The following is a 19,367-nucleotide window of genomic DNA, read 5'->3' as shown; positions in this document are numbered from 1 at the left end:
GTCTGTTTGCCAGCCAAGGGGGACACAGGAGGTCTCAATGGCACTGTCACCACTGGAGGGAGAGGGTGCAGTCTACCACCCCAGCAGCCCTGATCTGTTGATCACCTGCTAAATGCCAGTATCCCCACTACTGCTGAGGTTGGATGGGAGGTCTTGCCCCTGTGGGGCTCAGGGACAAGTAGGTTACAAAATACAGTGAGTGCTTGGTGGACAAGATTGGGTGCTATGAGTGTGATGGAGCAGCCTTGAGAGGCTTGTGGTAAGATCTGGAGGCGCTCAGTCTGAATAACAAAGACCCCATGCAGAACATAGCAAGGCAAGGGCTGGGGGCTAGGATGGAGAATGGATACTAGTGGAACTGCTGCCATGCAGCAGGCACAGAGGCCTGGGAGCTCTCCTGCATTAACTCACTTCATCCTCAGGACTGTGGGTGCTATTAGCCTCATTTTCCAGATAGAGAAACTGGGCCACAGAGAGACTACATTTCCTGCAGAAAGGTCACACAGCTCATAAGTAACAAGAGACATAAGAATCAGTTCTAAGAATCAGATCCCACTGTGCCACTCTTCCTCTCATTTGGCTTGTTGTTCCCCAAGAATGGGAAGGCCAGTGTGGTTGGAGAGCAGTTGAGGGATAAGGGTGCAGTGAGAGGCTCAGTGGCTGGCCACATGGGCCTGTGGGCCATGGGACGACTTTGAATTCAATCCTGACAGCAGTGGGGAGCAACTGAAAGGTGGAGAGGAAGTGATACCAGGATGTTTCCTAAAGGTGCTGTGTGGCCAGCACACAGCCTAATGGCAGCAACCCTGAACTACTAAGAGACACTTCAGTTACTCAGCATTTACTGAGCATGTCACAGGCACCAAGGTCTTCCCTCCAGACAGTTGGACATTTTGAGCCCACTGTCAGAAAGCAAGGACATCCAACATTCCAATTTCAGCAATTTTGATGACCTAGGAAGCCTTTTCTAGCATGAACTCTGTCAATTCCACTTAAACCGTTGATTCATCCTCTACAAGGCATAGTTTAGCCACTTCCATGGTTTCCACTCATTTTTTTTTTTGCTTTATTGAGGTCAATTTTGTTGAAATCGGGTATCTCCTAATTAACATTTGTAGTGAGGATTTTATTCATCAATCACATACTGATCAGCCGACTTCTACCCCTGTGGGTTTCTGTGTCTAGCCATTATTTCTGTCAACTCCAGTTTTCAGTCAAATTTTTGCAGCACTTAAAGTTGGCATGGAGATTTGATTCTTTTGTCAATTTTTAGATCAATGGCCATTTTCCCTGTGCATAGTTTTAGCCAATGTCAGCTTTATTTTGTGTTGATTACTTGTGCTACCTATGTTCATGATGGATTGGACAAGAGACAAATGATCCATGCTTATTTCTTAGAAAATCCATGAGAAACTGAAACGTGTTATGAATCAGAAAGAGAAGAGGAAACTGAAGACAGAAAGAGAGATCTAGAGAGAGAGACACAGTTGATAGGGAGAGTCAGGAAGACGCAGAGATAGAAATGTGTGCTATGGTTTGGATGTGAGTTGTCCCCCCAAACGAAAGGTTGGTCCCTAGTATGGTGGTATTAAGAAGTGATAGCTCTCTTCCCCCACCCCCATACTTTATCCTGTTGTACTAAAATACATCCTTGCTAAAAGTTAAAAAAGGGGAGAAGAAAGAAGGAGAAGGGGAAAAGGAAGGGGAGAAGGTCTTCCCTGGCTCCCCCTCAGGCTGGTGAGGGGTTCTCCTCCTTAGGGCAGACCTGGACTCTGAGGTCAGGTAGGGCAGGCTCTGTTTGCTGTTCCCTTGCTTGCCATCTCCAGTGCACTGCAAGTGGCTGCATGTGGTATGTTAAAAAGCCGCTGAGGCTGTGGGACAGTGTGGCCATCAATGTGCAAGACCTTACTGATGTGGGCCAGAGAGTAAATGTGACTATTCTCTGTGTTTTTAGTTGGTGCAGTACAGAAACCGAAAGCACAGCACCTGAGCCTGAGTCTTCGCTGGTGACCTTGTGCAAGCCCCATTACTTCCCTGAGCTGGGTAATAGGGATAACGTGGTTACCACAGGGTTGCTGCAAGGATTAAGAAGTGGTGCACGGGGAGGTGCTCATAAGGGTTTGAAGGAATGGACTTTCTTGTGTTTCATTTATCAGGTGAATAAATAGCAAGGTAGCAGAGCTCAGGCCTGGGCTGTTTCACATTTGGTGACCCAGGTGAACCACTTTCTGGTTTCTGATCCTCCATAAAGTGAGCCTAACGGTTTCTTATTGAAATTAATCACATATATAGCACGTGACCCAGCAGTGCCACTCCTAGGTATTTCACCAAGACAAATGGAAACACGCGCTCAGACAGCCTACACATCAGTGTTCAGAGTAGCTTTCTTCCCTCCAGCCCAAAGTAGAGACCATACAAATGCTGCCACCAAGGGAATGGGGAGCACAGCAAGGCACTTGACTTCCGGGAAGAGCAAGACCCTAGTTCTTGATGGGTGCCTCTCAAAACAGGCCAAGCGCAGGAAGCCACAGACAAGACTTTAAGAAACTCTTTAAAAAGAGAAGTCTGGGCTGGGAGCATGGCTCAAGTGGTAGAGCACCTGCCTAGCAAGCATGAGGCCCTGAGTTCAAACCTCAGCACTGCCAAAAAACAAAAAAAAAAAAGACACATACAATATATATTGACAAAAAGCAGATCTGTGTCACCTGAGTCTGGTGGAAAGGGCACAGGGGAGCTGCTGGAGGTGATGGGAATGTTCATTACATTCTGATTGGGCTGGTGCTCACACAGGTGCCTACATTTGTGAAAACTTAAACTGTACACTGAAAATGAGTATATTTTATTGTATATAAAGCATACCCCAATAAAGCTAATTTTAACAAATGTTCCTGAGACAGCCTTCTTATAAACTTTGAAGGCTCCATGTGATCAGATAGGATGATGGACGTTGCTATAGTTTAGATGCTGAGTGTCCCCCAAATGTCACGTGTTAAAGATTTGGTCCCTAGTATGGCACTACTGTGCAGGAGTTTAACCTCTAGGAGATGCAGTCTATTAGAAGGTCTTTAGGTCATTGAGGCTATACCCTCAAAAGGGATTGTGGGACCCTGATCTCTTCCTCTTTTGTGTCCTGGCTGGTGAAGGTAAGTATTTTTTCTCTGCCACATACTCCTGCCATGATGTGCTGCCTCTCCACAGGCCCAAAACAGTGGGCTACTCAGTCTTGGACTGGAACTTTGAAATCCTGAGCCAAAATGAACCTTTTTTTCTAATAAGTTATAAATGCCTTGGGTATTTTGTTACAGTAATGGGAAGCTGACTGACAGTGATGTACAGGAGATCTAGAAAGCACTCTACAGGTGGAAGGGATTGTGATGGCAAAAACAACCACTGTAACCATCACAGCCCAAGCACGGTTTTGTGGAGAAGGTCCATGGAAATGAGACGGCCAGGGCTCTCGCATGAGGCCAAGCTGGGCTGCAAGTCACTCTTCCCCTCATATCCCGCTTTACCACCTCAGGCAACTCTGCTCCCTCCCTGAGTCCCAGTGGGACACTCTGCAGCATTCCTCTTGGCTTCGCACTGGGCTGAACACTAGGCATGGGTTGGCCCTTGTCAAATGTCCAGAATCTCACTGAGCAGTGCAGAGAGGGAAGCACCTCCCCAGGGCACATGGCTCCTTGATGGAGAAGCAGCTGCAACCCTGTGCCCTTCCACACGGCTGCTGAACCATGCTTGGTGCTAGATGGGGTGGAAGGGCAAGCCTGACCACATGTGCCTAGTGGCTCTCCTCCAACACTAATCACTGTGGTTCTTGTGCTACCATCTCTTGTTACCTCATTTTGGCACAGAAGTTGATGGCTAAACTACCTTATGCCAGGGTGCTCACAGAGCTGCTGATTCTTGTGGGACTTGCTGCTGGGTCAGGGACTGCCCGCTTCCAGACCCTGGGGATCTCTGTGGGGCACAGGCAGGGGCAGAGCTGGCCACTCCCTACCCCAGTGCCCACAGCAGATGCTGAGCCAACACTCACTCATGACTAGTCCATGGACACCAGGCCTGCTCAGGTCCTGGTGTCCCCAGTAGGGTTCAGCTCTCCCTTTCCCTCTGCCAAGGTTATCTGTCTCCACTCCCTTCCTGAATGGTTCCTCACAGCCTCAGGTGGACTGGGAACCACATGTGTTTAACTTCCCTTATGGTGTCGGAAGCACCTTTTTTCCCTTCCCCAAATGTGGCCAGACTGTAATATCCATTAGGTTGGTCAAACACAAGTCTGGGACTGTGAAACTTTTTTTTTCCAATGTGATTACATTTCAGTCAGTGGACTCGTTCATTAATGTCTGTGTGTGGGGGGGGGTCTCATCCAATCATTATACGCTCTCAAGAGCAAAGACTAAGGATCCCTAAAGAAGAAGGAATTGTCTTCAAGACTCCACCATAGAAACCCTATTTGAGTCTGCCTGGCCTGCCAGTTATTTAAAATCAGACTTGATCAATAGATACATAGGATATAGATAGATAAGACACATGGTTGGTAGACACATGGATGGATGGATGGATGGACAGATAAATAAGATAGCCCCATCCTCACCCAAGTGACCTGAGACTCCTGCAGTGCACATTAGTTGCTTCTGCCCACTTGACATCTTGTTCTGGGGCAACCTCTTACCGTTTAGTTCATAAGGATGAACCTTGCTTCCAAAGCGGGCACAAGCAGATTTAGCCGATCAGAACAGTCCATTCTCTAGAACACATGACAGGCATGTAATCCCATGCTGTCCAATGGGAAATGGCCTCAGGACATTTGCTAGAGCAATATGCATTCTTTTTTCACCAGAAGGTAGAATAATAAGAGTCTGGAGAGCCTACCTGAAGCAAAGCCAACAGCCCAGAGAAAGATGAGGATGCAGAGGCCAAGCTCTGATGACCTCTGAGCCCTGGACACTGCCCTTCATGAAGCTGTGGTGAGCACTGAAGGTCTCTTTCTCACTTGGGCCAGTTGGGGTTGGGTTTTTGTCATAACCAAATGCTTTCCCCAGAAGGCATGAGGAAGAGCAGGTGGCTGTGTTCAGCTGGGAGGCTTTGAACTGGTTTCTGTGTTGGACACTGGTATATGCAAACTTGGAAGCAGAACTGAGGAACAGGGTGACACAGAAGAGGTTGTGAAGGTAGGGAGACGTGGGAGAAGGGACCCAGCAGCAGGGCTGCCAAGGGCACAGATTAGGGAAGAAGAGCATGACTCTCTTACTCCTTATCTCGGGACTCCTCCCACTCTCGGGGCATGACAGCCCCACAGCTCAAACTCTGTTGAGTGCACTCGGGTGCCGGGCTTTTTGACATATGTCAGGTGCTACACTGTGGCTTTCAGTTTCACCTGTCTTAAGTGAGGTGCTGTGGAGCACCTTCTTGTGCATTTGCTGGCCACCTGGACTTCTTCCCTTTTATTGCACCTGTGCCAGTCCCTTAGCAGGTCTCTGTTAGGTTGTCTCTTTTTCTTGTTAATTTATAGGAGCTCTTTATATCTTGTGGATATAAACACTTTGTTGACTATATCTGCTAAGTAAAACTGCCAGGGAAGCAGACGGTGAGATCAGAGGCCTCCTATAGGACTTAAGTTACATTTGGATGGATCAAAAGGAACTTTTGCACAAGTCACAAAGTCCTTTCAGCTTGTGTGTTTTAGGAATCACTGACCCTCACACATACAAGAAAGATTCAAGGAAGGCCAAAAGAAGAGTGAGAAAGCACATAAGCAATGGGAAGGAAGGGAAGGCCAAGTATTTTGCTCCATGTCAAGAACCATGCCAGAGTTTTGCCTGCTTTATTACCACCTGGCCTTCCCTGACCTTGTCAAACTTATTTGCACCTCAGAACCTTTGCATTTGCCTTTCCTTCCGCCAATCCAGTTATTTGCATAGCTGGCAGCTTCTCATCATTCAGGAGGCCTTCCTCGAGTACCTGAGCTGGAAGGGGTCCTCCCTCCCTCTCTAGCCCTTGACTCTGCTTCATTTCTTTTCATTTCTTGACCTGCCATTAGAGTGCACATCTGTTTGTTGCCATGGTGCTTGGTGGCTCACCTACTAGATGTAAGATCCATTGGCGCAGAGTCCTAGTCTGCCTTATTTACTACTGTATCCCCAGGGCCTAGGCAGCATCTACCTGTAGAGTGACTAAATGAATATGTCATACAACACCCTGTTAGGACCAACGCTGTGCCCATTTCACAGACAAAGACACTGAGACTCATAAGTCAGGTGACTTCACCAAGGTTGAGGAGGAATGGACTCCACTGGCTGGCTCTGCTCCCTGGCCCTTCTCTAGGTTTCTTTCAGCTACAGGGCAGCAAGTCCATGAATTGTTACCGTCTTACAGCTGGGTTTCCAGGCTCCCTGATGAGCTGAATAGGGGAATGGGAGAGCTGACTTCAGTGGGGAGAAAACATGGAGGCCAGGAACCCTCCCAGGAAGCTGATGTGTGAACTACAAGCAGGTCAAGCTTAAGTCCTCCTCTGAGGTCTAACCATCTCAAGGGATGTTCCAGGAGTCCTCCAGTCCACCCCACCCAGGACGGGTTGTTTTTGGCTTTGATGGCAGCAGTGATGGTTTGAATCTCAAGTGGTCCCCAAAGGCTTGTGTGTTAAAGGCTTGGTTGCAGCTGATGAGGCTTTGGGGAAGTGACTGGATCCTAAGGGCTTTGACCTGACCTATTTAGTGGATTAATTCCTTGATGGAGTCATGATTTGATGGCATTGCTGGGAGGTGATGGAAACCAGGAGAGGAAGTAGGTCACTGGAGGTATGTCCTTGAAGGTTTTACTTGCTCCCCAGTCCCTCCCTGTCTCTGCTTCCCGGCTGCCATGAGGTGAGCAGCTCCACTCTTCCACACATTTCTGCCATGATGTCTCTGCCTTGCCGCAGGCCCAGAAACTCTGGAGCCAGCCATAATACTGAGACTTCTGAGACCGAGGTTCCTTTACGTTGCCTTTCTCAGGTATTTGGTCCCAGTGCCATACACAGTCCCACCACTTCCCAGCATAAGTAAGTCCAGTCTTACCCACCTCCAGGGAAAGCAGAAAGCACTAGGTGGCCAGGAGAGAAGCCCACACCCCTAACTGGAAGTCAGAGTGCTGCTGGGTGTGTGGCAGGAGGGGAAGTAAAAGTAGTAGATACTCATCACCCCCTCGCCAGACGCCACACTCAGAGGCCAGCTTCTAAGCTATGCTGCCGACTGTCACTGCCTGCCTGGATCCGGGTGGAATAGGACAAGTGAGATATTTTATTTATGTGTCATGCATATTTATTAGAAAGAGGTAAATAAATTAGCTGCCTGCCATCTGCACCACAGCCTACGCCAAGCTCCCTCTCTTTTCTTCTGCCTCAGAACGGATCCAGGCTGCCCCAGCAAAGCCCAGGACTGTGAGAAGGAGGGGCTCCTTGTGAGTAAGATTCCCTCCACAGTTTGAGAGGCCCTGGAATTAGAATCTTTCTGAGAGGGAATGGATGCCAGGCACTATTCTAGGCCCTGTGCCACCATCTGATACTCGCAGTGTCCCTGAAAGGTGGGAACATTGTCATCCTGATTTCATAGATCAAGACACTGAGGCTCAGAGAGGTCAGGTCACTTGCCCAGGGTAACAAAGCAAGTGCATGGAGGCCTAGAGCCTTGAGCAACGTACTGGGGAGAACACTGGACCACATCCCCGCCTCTGGCACTAGTTGCTCTGGGTCCAGGCTGATTCTGTCATTCTCCTGGCCCTTCTCTGTTGAAAGAGAAAATAAAACCTGACAGATCAGACTCCACATGGAGTTGTAGAAAATCAGATCAACCTCATGCAAGTCTCAAGTGTCCTTCTAGCCCTGAGTCAACAAAGGTGTCTCCCTCACACTTACAAGGGACCATACAGCCCTCGTCACTGCCCCGGGCTTGCCAGGTGACTTGAGTACTTGAGTGGACTTCTCAGAGACTCTGTTTCCTCCTCTAAATGATGGAACAGCACTATGGGAGGGAGGAACATAGTTGGAGAACCTCACAGGTGTGGAAATACTTGTGAAAAATATGTCTGGTAGGAGGCAGGCTGGGGCAAAGAACCATGGGCTGGGGGAGGAACTGGAGTGCCCTGTGGTGCTGCAGAGTCCAGAGAGAGGTTGGGACTTGCCCAGAGTCACAAAGTCTTTAGAGCTGTGGGGTTCCCCAGGCCACCTGCCTCTCAGTCTGTACAGACAGAGCTCAGGCACTGAGCCCAGCAGCCTTCAAGCTCAGCCTGGAGCTGAATCTTTTATGAAGTACTATAAATCTCCCCCGAATCACTCCTGCCCACAGCCCACAGGCCTTGCCTCGCTGCCTCCGCCTCCCCACAGGGCCCTTTCATTAAATTAAGTGTGGGGAATCCAGTGCAATTGCTTTTGATTGTCCCCCAAGGACCACCTGCCACCTCCCTCCAGGGTACCTGCAGGCAGGACTGAGGCAGGGCGTCCACACGTACCCCTCAAACATGACGAAGATTTCAGGGTAAAAGATTATTTCTTAAGGTGCTTGATTTAGTGCCTCTGGAGCTGTTTGTGAAGCCCACCAAGTACCCTTACAGCCTTCCAGTGGCCTTGGGAGGCAGGATTGGCCGGTGCCTCTCACAGAGAACGCTCAGATCAAATACAGGCCACAGGCCCCCACTTCTGGGACCAAGGGAAGTGAGAGGAAGGATTGGAGATTGCAGGACCACGTTGTCCTAAGGCACCTGTCAGAGGGAACCATATGAACTACAGATTAGACTTGAGGGAGGCAGAAAACAGCCAGGGAACTCTGTATGAGCAGATCTTCTTCACAAACAGTGATGACTGGACAGCCCCACGATCACCCTAGCTCACTCCCCTGCTGCCCTGGAAGGCAAACACTATTACTACTCATATTACAGATGAAGAATTGGAGGGTCCTTTCAGCCTAAGAGATGAGAGGCAGAAAGGACAGCAGGTGAAAGGGATGGCGTGAGAAATCAGGTCACATGGCAGCTCTGCTTAAAACTCTTGCAAAAGTTCCCATGACTCCCAGGGAACCTAGATTCCTTCTCAATCCCACCTCCCATTCCATGCTTCTGGTTACTTGCACATGCACCACAGCCACACCAACTGTGATCCTTCCATCAGGAACTTTCTCCAGGTCTCCACAAGGCCCTCTCTGACTACCCTGTCACCCTCTGCCATCTGATCCCCTTGCCCTGCCTTCTGAGCAGCTTTTCCCTCAGTGAACTCTTTCATTTGTCCATCTGCATATGACCCATGTCCCTTGCTCCATCAGCTTCGGGCTTGTTCACTACTGCACTCCAGCTTGTAGACAGTGACTGACACGTGCTAGTTAGGCAATGGAAAATAAAAAGGGAGCACGTGTGAAGGCCAGGATGCAGGGAGGAGGCAAATGCCTGGGGTCCAGGCAACAGAGACAACCCTTCCTTCCCCCTGGAGGTCAGATCCCCAAATCAGAGGCGCTAGGGAGTGACTGGCCCATTCTCAGAGGGGCAGTGGGGAGGCCGCATGGGATATGGAAGGAGAAATGGCATAGAACATGAGGGACAGCAACACTGCAGGAGATTATGTGGCCATTAAAAATGACAAGTGTAAGAAATAACAGCTGTGGGGGGAAGCCTACGCAGAATTGCATTACAGGCTGATGAAAGCCACAGGAAAGCCAAGTTTCACTGAGGTCTTATTTATAAAAGCAAAAGGCTGGAAATAACCTTGATGTCCAACTGTAGGGGAGCAGGAAAATAAACCATGCCCACTGTGGCCCCTCGAGGGGGCAGGGTGCAACAAGGAGAGTTTTTAATAATCCAAGGCCATGCTGACCCTAGAAAGCCAAGGGAAGAAAAGGTAAAACAGAAAATAGTATGCGTAGTATGATGACAACAAGCAGTGAAAAAGGCTAGAGGGAAATACACCCATGTACCCTGGGGAATGGGTTGGTGGAGGATGATTTTAGTTTTTTCTTGGTCTTTATTATCAAATGATCTGTGTTTAGCAATTACATGTTGAACCTGAAAGTCACTTAATATATTTTATATGATGCCAGAGGCCAGAGAAATGTGTTCCTCTCAGTGCTGTCTGGAAAGCGGGCATAGCAATGCCTTTGCTCATTGCTGCTGCTGTACTTCACCATAAAATAGTTCACACATCCAACAGTTACCTTAAGAGGAAGAACCCTGAAACAGGCCAACAAGAGAGTTAAAGAGTCCAGTCCCAGGCCAGGCATTAAAGCTGGGAAAATCCCATTCCTTTCTGAGCCTCAATCTCCTCATCTGTAAAATGGGATATTAGTCTATTTTCATTACTATACCAAAATACCTAAGGCAAGCTAACTTTGTAAAGACAAGAGGTTCATTTTGGCTTCAGGCGTAAGGTCTTAGGGGCCTCATCAGGTGATGATACAGCCTCAAGGCCATGCAGAACACCATATGACAAGACAGGAAGCATGTGTGCATGTGTGTCTGATCTCTGTCTTCTTATAAAGCCACCAAGATTCAATCATGGAGACTCCACCCTAATGAAAACCTGATCACTTTCCAAAGTCCCCACCTCTAAACACCCACTTGGATTAAGTTTCCATCTTATACTATTAACACAAGACTGGGAATTAACTCCTGCCTGAGTTGGGGAGCACCATATTCAAACGATAGCCTGGGGTCAGCCATCCTGCCTCCCGCTGCTTTGTAGGAGTCAGGCTTCTGCTGAGAGGGCCATGCCTGTGCTGATACTTAATAGGTGCTCCTAAATGTTGGCTGCCCTCTATCTTCCAAGATCCCACCCCAGAATCTGCCCAACTACTGTATTCCCTTGACATAGATAGAAAGGAGTTCCCCTAGCCTTTTATGGTCCTGAAACCCAATCTGTAAAAAAAAGATACTTGTGCATTCCTCTGATATATGTATACATATAACAAGTTAGCCATTTGTATATCATGCATATTATACAACTTACATAAAAATGGGAAAAATCCAAGTGTGATAGAAAACAGATGGTAACTGAAGCTCTTAATATTTTTTCCACCCCTCATCAGGAGCCTGTTCTGGGTATGGCCCCCCACACCTCCCTCAAGACCACTGGCTGAGCCTGTGAGTTCCTGGGGGAAGAATGCAGCAAGCTCTTAGCCACTGCTATAGTCTCAGCAAGTGTTGGCATGTGATCCAGAGTTGTTCAGAGGAAGGCCTGATTTATGCTTAGAAGAAACAAAATAATGGCCAAAGTTAAACCACTCAAAACGTGGTCTAGGATCCCTGGCCTCCTTGTGGACCCTGGGCCACCACTCCCATTCTCTGAATACTGTCTCCTCACATAGGACCCAAGAGAACCGGACCAAGTGATCTCTCTGGGAGGGTCCTTCCTGTTGTCCTTAGGCATGGTTTCTCTGAGCCCCTTTGAACCCACTGGAGAGGTGACCCACCTGGGAGACCTGGAGGCTACTGATTTACAGCTGCCCCACCCACCTGCCTTCCAGGACCCTGCCAACCCCAAGTCTGCTGCCTGTATACCGCAGATATCAATCTGGAAGCCCAGTCAACAAGCACAGAAGGGAAGTTTCATGGAAAAATTCATTTCTCACCCTGCAGTAAATTACCTCACTGGACAGGAGAGGGGAAGCGCTGTTCACTTGGTTGAAGAGTGGCTGTTTGAAGGGCTCCCTCCCAAGTGGGAGTCCCCAGCTGTGCTGCCAGAAGGAGCTAGCTCCTATCTCCCAAAGCCAGGAGAATTCTGGACAGGAAACTTTGGGTGTCCACCCAGGCCTCGACCCAGCCTCCACAATTGTCATCATGTGGTTGGGCCATTCCCCTGCCCACTTCTCTCTCCTCTCTACCTGTAGTCTCCACCCTCCTGAGTGATGGGCCAAAGCTGAACCAAACCTCCCACTAACTGAAGACCTTGAACAATAAAACTATTGCAAGTCCTATCCTTTTTGTAAAATTACATGAATCCTAAGAGGAGCACAAATGGAAGAGCGTCTGGAGTGTTGTGGCACTGAGTGCCACATTCTATTGCTTCAGCCAGGGACAGATGCAGTGAGGATCACCTTGTGTGTGCTTTTAAAAGCACACATTTCTATTGTTCTCCTTTGTGTACAATATATCTCATGATAAAGAGCAGAGTGCAGAAGCACATGGTGAGAGACTCCTGGAGGCACAGAAGAAGCCTCGAGAAACACATGCTAGAATTGGCTAACATTCACCTGCCGTAGGAGAAGTGGGGACATGGCAGGTAAGAGGCATAGATTGGAGAAAGGCTCCTCACCACTGTGTTTGAGGTGTATATCTGAACCATGTGTTCCTTCAGTGCACATGTCCCCTGTGGATGGACAGTTAATTTATTCCTTTTTTCATAAACAATGCCAAAACAACCTTGTCCATATTGCCTTATGCATCTGTACTAGACATTTCTATAGAACAGATACTTCAGGAAGGAAAGGCTGGGTCAAAGGGTGTCCCACTTCCTAGATTAACAAATAACTGTCAGTCCCCTCCAACAGGACTCGACCCACTGACAGTGGATGTCAGAGTCTGCTTCTCCCATGGTCTCACCAACACTAGGTGCTGTGAGTTTTAAATTTTTCTCTTAAAATTGGTACTGTATTTGTTTCTATGAGCCATTTCCCCAATGCTAACAGACTAATCCCCTAAGACGGTGAGGCAGTCTATCTTTCATCTTCTTTCTGGCCATTTGTGTTTCTCCTTCTAATAACTTCCTGCTCAAATCTATTACTGTTCCCCTAGATTGCTTATCTGTTCTTATTGGCTTGCAGGAGCTCTATGTACTCAGGATATTATTCTTTATCAGCATTGTGCGTCATAAATACCATCCCTCCTGGTCTGGGGCTTAGCTTTGAACCTTGTGGGTGGTTTCTTTTGTCCTACGCAACTTTGTACTTTTTATGTTCCAATTTTTCAATCTTTTCCCTCATGAAGTATGCATTTGGAGCTCCTGTTTCTTCTTCTGATAAGGCTGATACCTCAGCCTTGCAGGGCTGTGACAAGGACAGCAGAGACACCCCTGAAGTGCTGAGATAATGCCCCTACCCATTTTAGGAGTGTCCCTGCCTCAACTTACCTCCTACCCTTGTAGCACCCAATGGGAGCTTTCTAAAGCTGCCTCTCTCTTGCTCCTGCCTAAAAAGGAATGGATCTCAGATTCCTTTAGTGGGTGAGTTCAAGGTCTCCATCACAAGTGCCTCTATGGCTAAACAGGTGAGTTGGTGCATGAAAGGGCTGAGTGAGGAGTGTGGCAATGTGTTGCACAGCGAGCAGCAGAGAGCTCAGGGCTGCCAGAGCTGAAGAAAGCTGCAAATCTCTATTTCTATTTGAAATCTCCCCTCCCATTTAAAGCTTACCAGCAACAAATGTGTCAAGCCACTGTGAAAGTCACATGATACCTGTCTATAAGCCAGACATAATCATCTGTGCCTTCCGAAATCTGGCAGAATCGTGTCCCCACATCCATTAGTGTGTCAAGACAGAAGAACTCACTCCAGTACTGGGGTGGGAAGGAGCTCATCCTGGGACCAGGGGCCAGGGAAGGGCTAGAGGAATGGCTTAAGCAGTAAAGCACCTGCCTAGCAAGTGTGAAGCCCTGAGTACCACCAAAAACAAACAAAGAAGACCTACAACAGCCTGGTTCAAATCCCTTCTCTGCTCCTGTGTATGTCTTTCTGCCTCAATTTCCTCATCTGAAAAATTGGCTTCCCTCAGCCAGGCATGGTAGTACAGGCCTATTATCTCAGCAATTGGGAGGCTCAGGAAGGAGGATCATAAGTTTGAAGCCAGCCTGGGCAACATAGCAAGTTCCAGGCAAGCCTGGGCTACACAGTGAGACCGTGTCTCAAAAAAACAAGGGTTGGCTGGGGGAAGTGGCCCATGCCCATAAATTCCAGTGACTGTGAATTGTTAGTTTCTCTAGAAGAATCAGAAAATCTGGTAGTTTGAGCCAGAGCTCCCATGAGGCTACGTTTTCTGGTTCTGCTCTTATCTCCCAGGTCCAATTCACTACCTCAGCCTGCACATACCTAATGTGCAACTACTGAGTACCAGGCACTGGGCTTGTTACTGGAGCTACAGAGGAGAATAAATGGCCATAATCACAGCCCCAGTCACAGAGTAGTGGGAGACAGGCAGCAAAAGAGTATATAATATAACGTCAGGCAGTGCAAAGGGCTGGAAAGAGAAAGAAAGTGGGAGGGCTAAAGGACTGTCACTTTAGGTGGATGTCAGGGAAGGCTTCTCTGGGGGACACAATGGCAAAAAGTGAGCCCTAGAATATCAGTCCAGCAGGGGGAAAAGTGAGTGCAAAGGCCTTGGGGCTCTCTCTACTCATCTTTTACCTCTTGCCTTCCCTGTGTAGGCCTGTGAAGTGTGAAACTCCTACAGCAAGTAATGGCACACGGAGAGCAAGGTTGTAAACAGATGAAACCCACTGTCAGATGTTTCAAATAAAACACACCTAACCGGCATTGAGGAAGATGTGGGAAGTGGGAGCTGCATGGAAAGTGCAGGATGGTTTTTTCCCCCACTGGAAAAAGGAAGAGGCTGAGAAGGATCACACATGGCCTGTGAAAACTTGAGCCTAGGACAGAGAAGTGAAGAGCAGGTGGAAACCCTTGTTTCCTTCCTCACCAACTGCATCATCTGCCAGGTCCTGCAAAGTAGGAGGCAGGAGCAGGGAAGAGAGATGGAGGATGCTAATCTTCTGCAGCCCCAAAACTGAATTTTTATTTAAAAAAAAATCTATTTTCCAAGCCTACCTGGGCTGCTGCTATGGACAGCCAACTGCTCAAGAATCCCTTTGATGATTCTGTTTTCCCGCTACCTTTCTGAGTGAAACTGGAATATAGATTCCGTGTCCTTTTACTGACAAAGTAAAAGAAAGGTTGTCTTCCCGCTCCCCCCCGCCAAAAAAAAAGAAGAGAGAAAAATCCGACCTACAATCTCACACCACCCTGTGCCTGGGGTGGGGGTGGGGGGAAATTCTGCTCACTGACATCACGGTCTGCGTCACGGGAAATAACTTCCGCCATTCAAAGCTTTATTTGCATTTTTGGAGGTACAAGGAGACATTTAAAATCAGCTCGGATGTTGACATTGCAGTTATTAAAACCACACAAAAGATCTTTCCCCAAGTCTGGCTGGTCCTTTGTAAATTTATCTGGGTCCCTGCTACCTGATTTAAGGCAGCCAGCAGATGTTTCACAGCAGGGCGCTCATTAGCTCCAGATGTGCTTTGTTCAAGTCATGTGCACACATGCACGAACTGGCAGCCACACACACACATGCAGGACCTGGGGCAGCAAACATCTTGTCTCCCGGCATTTGGCATGCCCACAAGGACCATTTGTATCTAATCCCTGCATGCGGTTCTGACAGAGAGTTGAGCAGTAGGAGTGAGTAGCCAATCAAATTCAGCCATATCGTCTTCCTGTTGTCTCCTAGGTAACCGGCACAGGGACACATCAGCTAGCTGGGTACCATAGGGGACACACACACATTTTGCTGTCCCACTGGCCATAATTCCAGACACGCACATGTGGCTGTCAGCACCCTGGACAGCTCCACGAGCCGGTATTCGATGCCATCCGTCCCTTCCTCCTGTGGCAGCCTCATTTCTCACAGCTTGCCCACCTCCGCCCCTTAGTCATACCATTCCTCTGTCTGGGATGCCTCTCCCTACTGCCATCCACACCAGTCAGAGCCTTGCTCATCTTCGGAGCCAGCCTAAGCCCCTTGGTCAAGTCCTCCAAAGGCTCCCAACACAGTACAATTCAGTCCTCCCCCAAGCAGTCAAGGTCTGATGGTGAGCTTGCCATTTGTGATGTGGGCTCCTTTAGCATTACCGTTCATAACTCTCCCTTACTTCTTCCAGCTCTTCCTCCAGCAGGTCAGACCATCCACTCTGCCCTGCCCCTGCTGACCAGCACCATCCTCTGCACTTGCTCTCCCCTGCCTGCATCACTCTTCCACTCTGCTCATGGTTGGTCTTCTCGTTCTCTAGTTCTAGCTCAAGTCACTGTCTCTGTCTAAGGAAATCTCCTCCCCTGGGGCTGTCCATCACATCTTCCCAAGTTTCTGGGTTGTCTCCTATCACTGAGGACTCTGAAACTATCCCATTCACTTTACTGGCTTACTTGTTCCTTGTCTCCCCCTCTAGAGTGTGAACTCTGTTTCAGCAGGTCTTCATCTTGTTCAGAGCTGAATCCCCAGCACCCAGAGCAGGGCCCAGTAAATACTGGCTGAATGGATACAAAAAAAACCCAAAAATCATCTCCTCATTGCTTCTTTATGTCCCCATCTCTCTATTAAAAGAGTTGGACATGATGACTTCTGTTAACCCTTCTGGCTAACATTTCAAGAGTCTATTAGAGAGCAGGAAGGACCAGCATAAGCAGCACCAGCATTAATCAGGCCACACCATGGGGAGATGCTGCTGGTGGAAATCTGACTTCTCAATTGTGTCACACAGTGCCCTCCCCCGAGCATCTACCCCAGTGGAAATGTGCTGCTGCTTTCACTCCATGTTCCTCCAGCTCTGGGCACCTTGAACTTTTGTTACTTGAGGGACTGGGAGCAACTTGAGGTTAAGGATTGACTTTTATTTTTCTGACTGCATGTACGCACTGGCCAGATCCTCTCTGGGTGTGGCAGCGAGGAAGAGAGGGTCCTTCATGAAGCATTTGCTGTCATGAATAGATGGAAATGTGTCACTGTCTACCGGACCACTAAGGTCAAGGTAGAGGCTCACTGGAAGATCAATCCAGCAGAAGGAAGTCACAAGTCACATTATACATCCCCCCCCAAGAATATCAGAAAGCAAGAATCACGGGATCTCTAATCCCATGGCTGCATGTGTCTCTCTTTAAGGTAATGATCACTAAAAACTATGTGGAGTTGTCCTGACACTCTCAGTCAGTCTCATTGGGCAAGACCAGGTGGTAGTCAGGTAGCCACATGGTAGACAAAACCCTACTGCGGTATCTCATGCTGCAGACCCCAGTACTGCAGAATCTCATGCCGGCCACTCAACCCAAAAACCCCCTCAGAGTCTTGAGTTGTCCACTGACTGATGCTCCAGGTCATTTCTCCAAACCTGAACTTGAGCCAGATAACAATGATCAGAAAGGAAGGGCAGGATTAGTATTTCTTGAGCACCTATTACGTGCTGGTCCCTGCACTAGGCCATGCTAGCACAGACTCTTCATGACCACCTTGCAAGGCTGTCCTTCCCACTTTATGCATGAAAAAACTGAAGCTCAAAAAATTAAGTACACATCCAAGGTCACACGGTTGCACTCAGAGGGATCTAGAAGAGGCATGAGCCTGATCTCCAAGCCTGCCCTTCTTCTGAGACCTTAAATTTCTCAACTCATGGTACCCAGAAGAACTAGTCTTGTTCAAAAACATATGGATGGTTGAAGGTCCCCTCAGAAATGCCAGGTCCGTGCCCTGTCTCTCATCTGCGTCCCCCTCTGCTCTGCTCACCTCCCACCACAAGCCTCTTATCAAACTGCACCCACATTTCATACCCTCTCATTTGAGACCCAGCCATGGGAATCAATTTTCCTGTGTCCCAGAGAAAGCCAGAGACATTGTCTCTTTAGAATAGTAATTTCCTGCTGAGTTCAAGGATCAATCCCAAGTAAGATTTTCCAGGGAAAGCTCAAATGCCAAGTACATCCTGGATCGAGGAAGTGGCCAATGGCAGATGAAGCTACTGTATATGTCACAAGACCCCATACCTCATGTGTCACACATGTGCCTCGTGTACCTCACATGCATCTCAAACATGCCACCCACATGCCTACACTCACACCAAGCACTGTCACACGCTCATACATCCATCACCCATCACCACACACTGCCTTACACACTGTCCACCAGGACTCACACACACACACACACAGGGTGGACAGGGCCAGGGACAAGAGAGAAACACCCTCCTCAGGACATATAGCCCCACTTCTGAGCCTTCTGCGTGATATGCCCAGGCCAAGACCTCATCTCCTCCTTGCTGGTACCCCCAGGCAGGACATGTGTGCAGGTTCTCTATAAGGACAGGAAGTGAGCCTTGGAGAGGGAGGATGATGTCCCAAAACTACCCCATTTTCTGAAGGGCCACACTCAAGATTCAAGGTTGGTGGCCAGCATCTGGCTCTGCAAGATTTTCATCTTAATTTACTCTGCTCCTTGGGGCCGCTCCACTCCCCAGTTGACAGCCCCATCTCCTGCCTTGTCCCTCAGTCTCAGAAAGGAGCCTGAATCCCAAAGCTGCTTGGTCCACACTGGCCTGGCTCAGAGGAGTGGAGGGTCTGCCACAACTGGGTGACCTCTATGCCTGCCAGGGTCTGGGGCACCAGTGAAAGTCTGATGGAGGTCTAAATAAGACTATGCAGGCTGGGCTTCTGGGCCCTCACTGCCTAGGGCCTCAGTGGGGTAGGGGTGAGAGACCCTACTTAGCCCTGGGGACAGGACAGAAGGGGCAGGACCAGCTCTCATACACACACACACACACACACACACACACACACACACTCACACACACACACACACACACACTCACACACACACACACACACACACCCACCCACCCACCCTGAACTGGAAAACCCAGCCTGGAGGCAAACTGGAGAAAGGGGGACTAGAAAGTACCAAAGCCTTAGGGTCACACAGATTTAGGTTCACATACCAGCTAGCCCACCTCCTGGCTGTGTGACCTTGGGAAAGGGGCCTCACCTCTCTGGGCATGTCCTCACCTGTGAAGGGAAAAGAATCATAGCGCCCTCCGCAGGGGTGCTTGTGAAGGTTAAAGTCAGGCGGGAACTGTCGGTGTTGCTCAGTGTGCCCCTCAAAGTGAGTAACGGAGTGGCAGCTGCCATTCTCATGTCACCTGGTTCTGGACTTACAGCTCTAGCAATTCTTAATTAGCACCAAACCCAAACTTTGCTCGGCGATGACAGGCCCCGGGCGTGGGTCCTCCTTCGTCCTCTCTCCCTGCAAGCGGCGCAGACAACAGGTACGGGGAGGAGCAGCGGGAGGCCGAGCTCAGGGGGCTGCGCCGCAGCGCTGCGGCAGGTGTAGGCCGGGCAGGGGGCAGCGCGGCCGAGCCCACCCCCAAACATGCACACGCTTCTTTGCAACTTTGAGCAACTGCGGACTCTGGGGTTCACGCAGGGGTGCCGCCAGGCGTGCGAAGGAAAGTTGGGTGCGAGGGACTGCAGCCTCGGGGTCCACAGGAGCCCACCGCGAGCGCGGGCTCATCCCGCCCCGGGCAGGCTGGCGCGGAGGGAGGAGGCACGGGGCCGCTGCCCCAGCCGACTCGCCCCGGGAATGGCATTCGCGGGCCAGCCCAGGGGTGC

The 19,367-nt window shown here is 49.3% G+C and overlaps 1 protein-coding gene across 3 annotated transcripts in view; it reads right to left on the bottom strand.

Annotated features, from left to right (window-relative positions):
• Grip2 (glutamate receptor interacting protein 2) overlaps positions 1–19,367 on the bottom strand; it is an 83,946-nt gene that overhangs the window by 64,209 nt on the left and 370 nt on the right. The gene's annotated exons all lie outside the window — the stretch shown is intronic.

This window comes from Castor canadensis, chromosome 10 (assembly GCF_047511655.1).
Source record: "Castor canadensis chromosome 10, mCasCan1.hap1v2, whole genome shotgun sequence".
NCBI lineage: Eukaryota > Metazoa > Chordata > Mammalia > Rodentia > Castoridae > Castor > Castor canadensis.
Note: the sequence above shows the minus strand (reverse complement) of the source record. Positions and strands in the feature narration are given on the sequence as shown.